Source organism: Bombina bombina, chromosome 6, assembly GCF_027579735.1.
Source record: "Bombina bombina isolate aBomBom1 chromosome 6, aBomBom1.pri, whole genome shotgun sequence".
NCBI lineage: Eukaryota > Metazoa > Chordata > Amphibia > Anura > Bombinatoridae > Bombina > Bombina bombina.
This window is the reverse complement of record NC_069504.1, coordinates 21,018,596-21,033,115: the sequence shown is the minus strand read 5'-3', so window position 1 is coordinate 21,033,115 and position 14,520 is coordinate 21,018,596.

Sequence of the window (14,520 nt, the reverse complement as noted above, 5' to 3'; positions counted from 1 at the left end):
CACCTCACTGACGAGGCCCAAAGGAGGCCGAAACGATCGTCTGGGGTTGTCATGTTCCTTGTTCAGAAGAGAATTGCCTGGTATTTCGGGGCTGGACTGACCATGTCGGCGGGATCAGACTGATATACTACAGGAAAGTTTTCCTCTGTGAAAAGCACAATTGGGCAGAAAGAAGCTACTACCAGGTGGCAACCGGGCCATAGAACAAGCTATTGATGCTGCTGTTCGTTCCTGGCAGACTGCTTCTCATTCTGTTTTGCATATGTAAATATGACCCTGGGGATAGTCTCCCTATTGGTGATGGGGGAAACCAGACGTGGACTCCTTGCCCAATGTTCTTAGAGGGATATGGCTGCACCTCACTGACGAGGCCCAAAGGAGGCCGAAACGATCGTCTGGGGTTGTTATGTTCCTTGTTCAGAGGAGAATTGCCTGGTATTTCGGGGCTGGACTGACCATGTCGGCGGGATCAGACTGATATACTACAGGAAAGTTTTCCTCTATGAAAAGCACAATTGGGCAGAAAGAAGCTACTACCAGGTGGCAACCGGGCCATAGAACAAGCTATTGATGCTGCTGTTCGTTCCTGGCAGACTGCTTCTCATTCTGTTTTGCATATGTAAATATGACCCTGGGGATAGTCTCCCTATGGGTGATGGGGGAAACCAGACGTGGACTCCTTGCCCAATGTGCTTAGAGGGATATGGCTGCACCTCACTGATGAGGCCCAAAGGAGGCCGAAACGATCGTCTGGGGTTGTCATGTTCCTTGTTCAGAGGAGAATTGCCTGGTATTTTGGGGCTGGACTGAACATGTCGGCGGGATCAGACTGATATACTACAGGAAAGTTTTCCTCTGTGAAAAGCACAATTGGGCAGAAAGAAGCTACTACCAGGCGGCAACCGGGCCATAGAACAAGCTATTGATGCTGCTGTTCGTTCCTGGCAGACTGCTTCTCATTCTGTTTTGCATATGTAAATATAACCCTGGGGATAGTCTCCCTATGGGTGATGGGGGAAACCAGACGTGGACTCCTTGCCCAATGTGCTTAGAGGGATATGGCTGCACCTCACTGACGAGGCCCAAAGGAGGCCGAAACGATCGTCTGGGGTTGTCATGTTCCTTGTTCAGAGGAGAATTGCCTGGTATTTCGGGGCTGGACTGAACATGTCGGCGGGATCAGACTGATATACTACAGGAAAGTTTTCCTCTGTGAAAAGCACAATTGGGCAGAAAGAAGCTACTACCAGGTGGCAACCGGGCCATAGAACAAGCTATTGATGCTGCTGTTCGTTCCTGGCAGACTGCTTCTCATTCTGTTTTGCATATGTAAATATGACCCTGGGGATAGTCTCCCTATGGGTGATGGGGGAAACCAGACGTGGACTCCTTGCCCAATGTGCTTAGAGGGATATGGTTGCACCTCACTGACGAGGCCCAAAGGAGACCGAAACGATCGTCTGGGGTTGTCATGTTCCTTGTTCAGAGGTGAATTGCCTGGTATTTCGGGGCTGGACTGACCATGTCGGCGGGATCAGACTGATATACTACAGGAAAGTTTTCCTCTGTGAAAAGCACAATTGGGCAGAAAGAAGCTACTACCAGGTGGCAACTGGGCCATAGAACAAGCTATTGATGCTGCTGTTCGTTCCTGGCAGACTGCTTCTCATTCTGTTTTGCATATGTAAATATGACCCTTTGGATAGTCTCCCTATGGGTGATGGGGGAAACCAGACGTGGACTCCTTGCCCAATGTGCTTAGAGGGATATGGCTGCACCTCACTGACGAGGCCCAAAGGAGGCGAAACGATCGTCTGGGGTTGTCATGTTCCTTGTTCAGAGGAGAATTGCCTGGTATTTTGGGGCTGGACTGACCATGTCGGCGGGATCAGACTGATATACTACAGGAAAGTTTTCCTCTGTGAAAAGCACAATTGGGCAGAAAGAATTTACTACCAGGTGGCAACCGGGCCATAGAACAAGCTATTGATGCTGCTGTTCGTTCCTGGCAGACTGCTTCTCATTCTGTTTTGCATATGTAAATATGACCCTGGGGATAGTCTCCCTATGGGTGATGGGGGAAACCAGACGTGGACTCCTTGCCCAATGCTGTTCGTTCCTGGCAGACTGCTTCTCATTCTGTTTTGCATGTGTATATACATATATATTTATGTGCTATTATGTGTATATACATATATATTTATGTGTTACTATGTGTATATACATATATATTTATGTGTTATTATGTGTGTATACATATATATTTATGTGTTATTATGTGTATATACATATATATTTATGTGTTATTATGTGTATATACATTTATATTTATGTGTTACTATGTGTATATACATATATATTTATGTGTTATTATGTGTATATACATATATATTTATGTGTTACTGTGTGTATACATATATATTTATGTGTTACTATGTGTATATACATATATATTTATGTGTTAGTATGTGTATATGCATATATATTTATGTGTTACTTTGTGTATATACATATATATTTATGTGTTAATATGTGTATATACATTAGTGATGTTGCGAACCTTAAAATTTCGGTTCGCGAATGGCGGACTTGAACTTCCGCGACTGTTCGCGAACCGGCGAACCTCGCGAACCGCGCGAACCGCCATTGACTTCAATAGGCAGGCGAACTTTAAAACCCACAAGGACTCTTTATGGCCATAATAGTGATGGTAAAGTTGTTTCAAGGGGACTAACACCTGGACTGTGGCATGCCGGAGGGGGATCCATGTCAAAACTACCAAGGAAAATTACATAGTTGATGCAGAGTCTGGTTTTAACCCATAAAGGGCCTTAATCACCTAACATTCCTAATTTTTTTTTTTAATAACGTGCTTTAAAACATCAGGTATGATGTTGTATCGGTCAGGTAGTGTAAGGGTTACGCCCGCTTCACAGTTACAGACCAAACTCCCTGTGTAACGCACCGCAAACAACTGCAAACAGTCCATTTGCACAACCACGAGATAGATAGATTTGATAGATAGATACATAGATTACATAGATCAATAGATGCAATATACATATGATAGATACAAATTACATAGATCAATAGATGCAATATACATTTGATAGATACGAATTACATAGATCAATTGATGCAATATACATTTGATAGATACGAATTACATAGATCAAAAGATGCAATATACATTTGATAGATACGAATTACATAGATCAATAGATGCAATTTATATTTGATAGATACGATTGATAGTTAGATAGATTTGATTGATAAATAGATAGATTTGATAGATATATGATTTCCCTGACAGAGTATAACAATAAGACATGCGGTCTGGGACCCGTGGTGTGTTAAGTAGTATTATTCTTAGCAGTTTACTACCTGTTACTCCCCCTATCAGGGGAGGTCTATATGGCCTGCATTTTTGGAACAGGGAGATGGAAGAAGATGATTGGTCTGTCCTCCTACTTCAAATTTGGCCTAAACACAAGTGGCTGTCTCAAATCAGTCCGGCCACGAGATAGATAGATTTGATAGATAGATATACATAGATTGATAGTTAGATAGAATCGATAAAAGATAAATAGATTGATTTGATAGATATATAATTACCCTGACAAAGTATAATAATAAAACATGCGGTCTGGGACCCAGTACTATTCTTAGCACTTTAATCCCTTTTACTTCCCCTATCGGGGGAGGTCTATATGGCCTGCATGATTACCCTGACAAAGTATAACAACAAAACATGTGGTTTGGGACCCATGGTAACTAGGTTGTGTTAAGTAGTACTATTCTTAGCACTTTAATCCCTGTAACTCCCCCTATCGGGGGAGGTCTATATGGCCTGCAGGATTACCCTAACAAAATATAACAACAAGACATGTGGTCTGGGACACATGGTAACTAGGTTGTGTTTATATTAGTACTATTCTTAGCACTTTAATCATGTTACTCCCCCTATCTGGGTAGGTCTATATGGCCTGCATGATTACCCTGACAAAGTATAACAACAAGACCTGCGGTCTGGGACCCATGGTAAGTAGGTTGTGTTAAGTAGTACTATTCTTAGCACTTTAATCCCTTTTACTCCCCCTATCGGGTGAGGTCTATATGGCCTGCATGATTACCTTGACAAGGTATAACAACAAAACATGTGGTCTGGGACCCATGGTAACTAGGTTGTGTTAAGTAGTACTATTCTTAGCACTTTAATCCCTGTAACTCCCTCTATTGGGGGAGGTCTATATGGCCTGCATGATTACCCTGACGAAGTATAACAACAAGATATGTGGTCTGGGACCCATGGTAATTAGGTTGTGTTTAGTAGTACTATTCTTAGCACTTTAATCCCTGTAACTCCCCCTATCGGGGGAGGTCTATATGGCCTGCATGATAACCCTGACAAAGTATAACAACAAAACATGTGGTCTGGGACCCATGGTAACTAGGTTGTGTTAAGTAGTACTGTTCTTAGCAGTTTAATACCTGTTACTCCCCATATCGGGGGAGGTCTATATGGCCTGCATGATTACCCTGACAAAGTATAACAACAAGACATGCGGTCTGGGACCCATGGTAACTAGGTTGTGTTAAGTAGTACTGTTCTTAGCACTTTAATACCTGTTAGTCCCGATATCGGGGGAGGTCTATATGGCCTGCATGATTACCCTGAGAAAGTATAAATATAAAACATGTGGTCTGGGACCCATGGTAATTAGGTTGTGTTTAGTAGTACTGTTCTTAGCACTTTAATACCTGTTAGTCCCGATATCGGGGGAGGTCTATATGGCCTGCATGATTACCCTGACAAAGTATAATAATAAAACATGCGGTCTGGGACCCATGGTAATTAGGTTGTGTTTAGTAGTACTATTCTTAGCACTTTAATCCCTTTTACTCCCCCTATCGGGGGAGGTCGATATGGCCTGCCTGATTAACCTGACAAAATATAACGATAAGACATGCGGTCTGGTACCCATGGTAACTAGGTTGTGTTAAGTAGTACTATTCTTAGCACTTTAATACCTGTTAGTCCCGATATAGGGTGTGGTCTATATGGCCTGCATGATTACCCTGACAAAGTATAATAATAAAACATGCGGTCTGGGACCCATGGTAATTAGGTTGTGTTTAGTAGTACTATTCTTAGCATTTTAATCCCTTTTACTCCCCCTATCGAGGGAGGTCTATATGGCCTGCATGATTACCCTGACAAAATATAACAACAAGACATGCGGTCTGGTACCCATGGTAACTAGGTTGTGTTAAGTAGTACTATTCTTAGCACTTTAATACGTGTTACTCCACCTATCGGGGGAGGTCTATATGGCCTGCCCGATTACCCTGACAAAATATAACAACAAGACATGCGGTCTGGGAGCCATAGTAAGGTTGTGTTAAGTAGTACTATTCTTAGCACTTTAATCCCTTTTACTACACCTATCGGGGGAGGTCTATATGGCCTGCCTGATTACCCTGACAAAATATAACAATAAGACATGGCGTCTGGGACCCATGGTAACTAGTTTGTGTACTGTAAAGTAGTACTATTCTTAGCACTTTAATCCCTTTTACTCCCCCTATCGGGGGAGGTCTATATGGCCTGCCTGATTACCCTGACAAAATATAACAATAAAAAAATGCGGTCTGGGAGCCATGGTAACTAGGTTGTGTTAAGTAGTACTATTCTTAGCACTTTAATCCCTTTTACTCCCCCTATCGGGGGAGGTCTATATGGCCTGCCCAATTACCCTGACAAAATATAACAACAAGACATGCGGTCTGTGAGCCATGGTAACTAGGTTGTGTTAAGTAGTACTATTCTTAGCACTTTAATCCCTTTTACTCCCCCTATCGGGGGAGGTCTATATGGCCTGCCTGATTACCCTGACAAAATATCACAACAAGACATGCGGTCTGGGAACCATGGTAACTAGGTTTTGTTAAGTAGTACTGTTCTTAGCAGTTTAATACCTGTTACTCCTCCTATCGGGGGAGGTCTATATGGCCTGCATGATTACCCTGACAAAATATAACAACAACACATGAGGTCTGGGAGCCATGGTAACTAGGTTGTGTTAAGTAGTAGTATTCTTAGCACTTTAATCCCTGTTACTCCTCTTATCGGGGGAGGATTATATGGCCTGCATGATTACCCTGACAAAATATAACAACAAGACATGCGGTCTGGGACCCATGGTAACTAGGTTGTGTTAAGTAGTACTATTCTTAGCACTTTAATACGTGTTACTCCCCCTATTGGGGGAGGTCTATATGGCCTGCCCGATTACCCTGACAAAATATAACAACAAGACATGCAGTCTGGGACCCATGGTAAGGTTACTTCCTTTTCCACAATAGAGTACAGATATGGCATCGATTTTAGGAACCCGGACATAATTTTTAGGAACCGGGAGATGGAAAAAGATGCTTGGACACCCAGTACAGGTCGTTCTCCTTCAGCCTTTTTATACGAGGGTCCAGGACCCTCAACAGGCACAACAGCATGAAACACCAAATATGCCATCCTTTTGCACAATAGAGTACAGGTATGGCATCGATTTTAGAAACCCAGAGATAATTTTTAGGTACCGGGAGATGGAAAAAGATGCTTGGACAACCAGTACAGTTCGTTCTCCTTCAGCCTTTTTATACGAGGGTCCCGGACCCTCAACAGAAACAACAGCATGAAACACCACATATGCCATCCTTTTGAACAATCCAGTACAGGTATGGCATCGATTTTAGGAACCCAGAGATAATTTTTAGGAACCGGGAGATGGAAAAAGATGCTTGGACACCCAGTACAGGTCGTTCTCCTTTGGCCTTTTTATACAAGGGTCCAGGACCCTCAACAGAAACAACAGCATGAAACACCACATATGCCATCCTTTTGCACAATAGAGTACAGGTATGGCATCGATTTTAGAAACCCGGAGATAATTTTTAGGAACCAGGAGATGGAAAAAGATGCTTGGACAACCAGTACAGTTTGTTCTCCTTCAGCCTTTTTATACGAGGGTCCCGGACCCTCAACAGAAACCACAGCATGAAACACCACATATGCCATCCTTTTGCACAATAGAGTACAGGTATGGCATCGATTTTAGAAACCCGGAGATAATTTTTAGGAACCGGGAGATGGAAAAAGATGCTTGGACACCCAGTACAGGTCGTTCTCCTTCAGCCTTTTTATACGAAGGTCCAGGACCCTCAACAGGCACAACAGCATGAAACACCACATATGCCATCCTTTTGAACAATCCAGTACAGATATGGCATTGATTTTAGGAACCCGGAGATAATTTTTAGGAACCGGGAAATTTAACAAAAAACATGCTTGGACACTCAGTACAGGTCGTTCTCCTTCAGCCTTTTTATACGATGGTCCACGACCCTCAACAGGCACAACAGCATGAAAATACACATATGCCATCCTTTTGCACAATAGATTACAGATATGGCATTGACTTTAGGAACCCAGAGATAATTTTTAGGAACTGGGAAATTGAACAAAAAACATGCTTGGACACCCAGTACAGGTTGTTCTCCTTCAGCCTTTTTATACGATGGTCCACGACCCTCAACAGGCACAACAGCATGAAACACCACATATGCCATCCTTTTGCACAATAGATTACAGATATGGCATTGATTTTAGGAACCCGGAGATAATTTTTAGGAACCGGGAAATTGAACAAAAAACATGTTTGGACACCCAGTACAGGTCGTTCTCCTTCAGCCTTTTTATACGATGGTCCACGACCCTCAACAGGCACAACAGCATGAAACACCACATATGCCATCCTTTTGCACAATAGATTACAGATATGGCATTGATTTTAGGAACCCGGAGATAATTTTTAGGAACCGGGAAATTGAACAAAAAAACATGCTTGGACACCCAGTACAGGTTGTTCTCCTTCAGCCTTTTTATACGATGGTCCACGACCCTCAACAGGCACAACAGCATGAAACAACACATATGCCATCCTTTTGCACAATAGATTACAGATATGGCATTGATTTTAGGAACCCGGAGATAATTTTTAGGAACCGGGAAATTGAACAAAAAACATGCTTGGACACCCAGTACAGGTCGTTCTCCTTCAGCCTTTTTATACGATGGTCCACGACCCTCAACAGGCACAACAGCATGAAACACAACATATGCCATCCTTTTGCACAATAGATTACAGATATGGCATTGATTTTAGGAACCCGTAGATAATTTCTAGGAACCGGGAAATTGAACAAAAAACATGCTTGGACACCCAGTACAGGTCGTTCTCCTTCAGCCTTTTTATACGATGGTCCACGACCCTATATGGCCTGCATGATTACCCTGACAAAATATAACAACAAGACATGCGGTCTGGGACCCATGGTAACTAGGTTGTGTTAAGTAGTACTATTCTTAGCACTTTAATACGTGTTACTCCCCCTATCGGGGGAGGTCTATATGGCCTGCCCGATTACCCTGACAAAATATAACAACAAGACATGCGGTCTGTGACCCATGGTAAGGTTACTTCCTTTTGCACAGTAGAGTACAGATATGGCATCGATTTTAGGAACCCGGACATAATTTTTAGGAACCGGGAGATGGAAAAAAATGCTTGGACACCCAGCATGAAACACCACATATGCCATCCTTTTGCACAATAGAGTACAGGTATGGCATCGATTTTAGGAACCTGGAGATAATTTTTAGGAACTGGGAAATTGAACAAAAAACATGCTTGGACACCCAGTACAGGTCGTTCTCCTTCAGCCTTTTTATACGATGGTCCATGACCCTCAACAGGCACAACAGCATGAAACACCACATATGCCATCCTTTTGCACAATCGAGTACAGGTCTGTCATTGTTTTTAGGAACCCGGAGATAATTTTTCGGAACCGTGAGATGGAAAAAGATGCTTGGTCGGTCCTCCTACTTCAAATTTGGGGCACTGCGCGTGCAATCTACTGTGCCACCAGATATGAGTGGTGTGTTAATGAGTACTATTCTTAACAGTTTCATCACTGTTATGTGCCTTTTTTTTGGTTTGGGTTTTGTAGCCACAGTGCAGCACCAGAGGCCAGAAAAATTAGGCATGTCCAAATGCCTCAAAAATTAGGTATTGTTTCAGCAGCTGCTGTAGCAGCGGCCAGAAAAATTGATGTTTGTAAAACAGTTAGAAAGTGCCCTAAAACCTTGCGGCTTGAACACTAGTTGTTGGCGGATAAGTCACGCAAGTCATCCGGCATTCAAAGAAAAAATACAGCAGCGTGTGTACCATTTGAAGCCCAAGGCAGCTCATCTCATCATCAGGCCTTTTTTACTCAAATGTATCGCCCAGAGTCAGTCCCTTCGGGATCCATCCCTCATTCATTTTAATACAGGTGAGATAATCAAGACTTTTTTGACCTAGGCGACTTCTCTTCTCAGTGACAAAACCTCCTGCTGCACTGAAGGTCCTTTCTGACAGGACACTTGAAGCGGGGCAGGCCAGAAGTTCGATTGCAAATTGGGTTAGCTCAGGCCACAGGTCAAGCCTGCACACCCAGTAGTCAAGGGGTCCATCGCTCCTCAGAGTGTCGAGATCTGCAGTTAATGCTAGGTAGTCTGCTACCTGTCGGTTGAGTCTTTCTCTGAGGCTGGATCGCGAAAGGCTCTGGCGATGCATAGGAGTTAAAAAGGTCCGCATGTCCTCCATCAACAACACTTCAGGAAAGCGTCCTGTCCTTGCCGCCGTGGTCATGGGAGGAGGAGGAGAATTACTTTCATCTCTTCCCCTGTTAGATTCCCGTTGTGCTGTGACATCACCCTTATACGCTGTGTAAAGCATAGTTTTTAATTTATTTTGGAACTGCTCCATCCTTTCCGACTTGCGGGAATTTGGTAACATTTCAGTCACTTTATGATTATACCGGGGTGTTACGGTTGCCTCCAGGCTGGCTGGAAGTTGGACCGTAGAAAAGGATGCTCCTAGCGCTCACCAAAGAATCATCAGCACCATAGTCACTCTAACTGCTGCGTAGCCACCATAAGTAACGCAGACTCTATGAACCACCGCTGCTGGGCTGGTATCTCGCCGTCTGCTCTGCGCCCTGGACCTACGACCAGGCTCCAGTAGGTGAACCTCTTCCTTCTGTAGCAATCCCCGTAGCTAAGGGAGTATGAAAAGCATAGCAATCCCTGTAGTGATTATAGCTGAAGCTGTCCCCTACAAACATGAGTCAAAGCTGCAAGTTAGAGGGTCAGAAATAGGTCTGATGTGCTGGAGCACACAGCCTCCTTTTTATTGAGGTTACATGCAAACAGGACACTCTCAGGGGGAGGCATAAAATACCCCATCACACATTTGATATTAGATAGAGAGACACTCCCTTTGACAGGCCACAACATTTACTTCAGCAGATAACATTACACACAATAAAACAATGCAGTCCACCTTATCAATACTAGTCTGATTAGACAATGGGAAAGTTGATCACTAAACCTAATTAGAGCTAATCCCAGCAGACTTGTATTTAGAATAGGTTTCTTGAAGCTGAACAAAATTTAACTCTTAATGGCACACAATGAAACTGAACCAAGTGGGAGAAAGCCAGGGACAAGTCATTTCACAGGTCTGGGGACATAGTCTTAAAGGGGGCATTGTTCACCAAAGTCACAATATGTCCCCAGACGGTTCCCAAAGGGCCACACACACCCAACAAAAGTCAATATACTCTCAGGGGCACAATCTTCCAGGGGCCATAGTCATGTGGAAGGAGGCTGGCAAATAGGCTTCTCCAAAATCCAGGGAAGCAGGGCAATTTTCCATTTAAAGGGCCAGTTACAAACAGCAGTTTGTAACATATCTCCCCTTTTGGAGGGAGACTAACCAGGCACCTGACCTTCTGCCGGTCAGTGCCTAAGTTAGTCTCGCAACCCACCCACAAATAATCGTTAGCAGCAAAGTAGCCCCCCCACAATGCGTAGTACTGGCCTGTAAGTTCCAGGTTGTAGGATGAAAGTGTAGCATCCTCGGCCTTCCTGGCGCAGCTGGGCAAATAGCTGATGGTACTTGGGGGGCAGAGGCCAGCGGCACTCTGCCCTGGTGCCAGCGCTTCTGCTGGGGTGAGGGGTTTGCAGGCCAGTTCTGTAACAAGGACAAGGTCTGTAGGGCAGAGGCCAGCAGCGCTCTGTCCTGATGCCAGCTCTTCTGCTGGGGGAATTGGGGCATAGTCCTGCCCGGTGGCAAAGGGAACGTGGGGGTCAGTGGGGGTTAACATCTCCACTGTTAACCCTGGGCCCAAGTTAGGAGTTAGCTGGGGAGGGGGAGATTGGCTTACCTCCTCCTCCTGATACTCCGGCGGCCGTTGGGAAGGGAGGTCGATGCTCTCCGCTTCCTGTGGAACATGCTGCGGCTGGGGAGAGAGACCGGTTGTCTCCTCTCCCTGGAAGGCACACTCCAGCTGGGGAGGGAGGTCGATGCTCTCCCCTCCCTGTAGCTGGGTCTGTCGCTGGGGATCTGGGCCGCCTGCCCAGCATCCCTGTAGGGCCGGTAGAGAGACTGCGGTCCCATCTCCACCTGCCTGCTGGGGGTCCTCCCAGGACCAGTCTATGAGGCCTGCTGCCTCTGGTATCTCTGGTTGGGGTTGGGGAAGGAGACCGGTTGTCTCTTCCCTCTGCACAGTATACTGCCGCTGGGGAGGGAGGGAGGTCGCTGCTCTCCTCTCCCTGTGGAACATGCTGCGGCTGGGGAGAGAGACCAGGTTTCCATACCCTCAAACTCCACAGTTGGCGCTCAAAGGCTCGTGCCGCTTTGTTCTCCGTATCCAATTCCCGGATAATGCGACTGACTACCTCCTGCGCAGGGTCTGGACCATATCGGACTAGCCGCCTCTTTACCTCTGGAACGAAATCCGCACCCTCATAGCGACGGATCCGGTTGAGGTGCTCTTCACATGGTTCTGACCAGTATCTTGTCAGCTCCATGCTGCTGTAGGTAGGGACGCTGCGCAGTGGCTAGCGTTGCCCTCAATTACTCTCCTACGATACCAGTGCTGTTGTGGTGCTGCTCCTTGCGCTAGGACGCCAATCCCACCGCTGCCGCCAAATGTTACGGTTGCCTCCAGGCTGGCTGGAAGTTGGACCGTAGAAAAGGATGCTCCTAGCGCTCACCAAAGAATCATCAGCACCATAGTCACTCTAACTGCTGCGTAGCCACCATAAGTAACGCAGACTCTATGAACCACCGCTGCTGGGCTGGTATCTCACCGTCTGCTCTGCACCCTGGACCTACGACCAGGCTCCAGTAGGTGAACCTCTTCCTTCTGTAGCAATCCCCGTAGCTAAGGGAGTATGAAAAGCATAGCAATCCCTGTAGTGATTATAGCTGAAGCTGTCCCCTACAAACATGAGTCAAAGCTGCAAGTTAGAGGATCAGAAATAGGTCTGATGTGCTGGAGCACACAGCCTCCTTTTTATTGAGGTTACATGCAAACAGGACACTCTCAGGGGGAGGCATAAAATCCCCCATCACACATTTGATATTAGATAGACACTCCCTTTGACAGGCCACAACATTTACTTCAGCAGATAACATTACACACAATAAAACAATGCAGTCCACCTTATCAATACTAGTCTGATTAGACAATGGGAATGTTTTATCACTAAACTTAATTAGAGCTAATCCCAGCAGACTTGTATTTAGAATAGGTTTCTTGAAGCTGAACAAAATTTAACTCTTAATGGCACACAATGAAACTGAACCAAGTGGGAGAAAGCCAGGGACAAGTCATTTCACAGGTCTGGGGACATAGTCTTAAAGGGGGCATTGTTCACCAAAGTCACAATATGTCCCCAGACGGTTCCCAAAGGGCCACACACACCCAACAAAAGTCAATATACTCTCAGGGGCACAATCTTCCAGGGGCCATAGTCATGTGGAAGGAGGCTGGCAAATAGGCTTCTCCAAAATCCAGGGAAGCAGGGCAATTTTCCATTTAAAGGGCCAGTTACAAACAGCAGTTTGTAACACGGGGGTCTAGTAGCGTGGACACCCAGTACAGGTCGTTCTCCTTCAGCTTTTTTATACGAGGGTCCATCAACAGGCATGACAGCATGAAAGACCCCATTTGCACAAGGTTGGATGCCAAGCTAATCATGTCCCGTTCCTCGTCCTCACTGATGTCACTGAAGGTATCTTCTTCCCCCCAGCCACGTACAACACCACAGGTACCAGATAGGTGACAACAACGAGCACCCTGGGATGCCTGTTGTGCTTGGTCTTCCTCCTCCTCCTCAAAACCACATTCCTCCTCTGTCTCCTCTTCCTAACAATCCTCTTCCTGCATTGCCGCAGGTCCAGCAAGCGATGCTGATAAGGCTGTTTCTGGTGGTGATGGAGACCACAACTCTTCCTCTTCCTCTTCACGCTCATCTACAGCCTGATCCAGCACTCTTCGCAGGGCACGCTCCAGGAAGAAAACAAATGGTATGATGTCGCTGATGGTGCCTTCGGTGTGACTGACAAGGTTTGTCACCTCCTCAAAAGGACGCATGAGCCTACAGGCATTGCGCATGATCATCCAGTAATTTGAAAAAAAAAAAACAGCTCCCCAGAGGCTGTCCTAGCACCCCGGTCATCCAAATACTCGTTAACAGCTTTTTCTTGTTGGAGCAGAAGGTTGAACATTAGGAGTATTGAATTCCAATGTGTCGGGCTTTGCAAATCAAGCGCCTCACTGGCAGGTTGTTTTGACGCTGGATATCGGACAAGTGCGCCATGGCTGTGTAGGAACGCCTGAAATGGCCACACACCTTCCTGGCCTGCTTCAGTACGTCCTGTAAGCCTGGGTACTTATGCACAAAGCGTTGTACAATCAGATTACACACATGTGCCATGCACGGCACATGTGTCAACTTGCCCAATTTCAATGCCGCCACCAAATTACTTCCATTGTCAGAAACAACCTTGCCAATCTCCAGTTGGTGCGGAGTCAGCCACTGATCCACCTGTGCGTTCAGGGTGGACAGGAGTGCTGGTGCGGTGTGACTCTCGGCTTTCATGCAAGTCAACCCCAAGACGGCGTGACACTGCCGTATCCGGGATGTTGAATAGTACCTGGGGAGCTGGGGGGGTGCCGTTGATGTGGAGCAAGACGCAGCAGCAGAAGAGGACTCAGCCGAGGAAGAGGTTATGGAAGAGGATGGAGTAGGAGGAGTAGAGGAGGTAGCAGCAGGCCTGCCTGCAAGTCGTGGCGGTGTCACCAACTCCTCTGCAGAGCCACACATTCCATGCTTGTCAGCCATCAGCAGGTTTACCCAATGCGCAGTGTAGGTGATATACCTGCCCTGACCATGCTTTGCAGACCAGCTACAGTGGTCATATGGACCCTTGCCCCAACACTGTGTGCCAGACATGCCATTACTTCCTTTCGCACAATCGAGTACAGGTTTGGGATTGCCTTTTGTGAAAAGAAATTTCGGCCGGGTACCTTCCACTGCGGTGTCCCAATAGCTACAAATTTTTT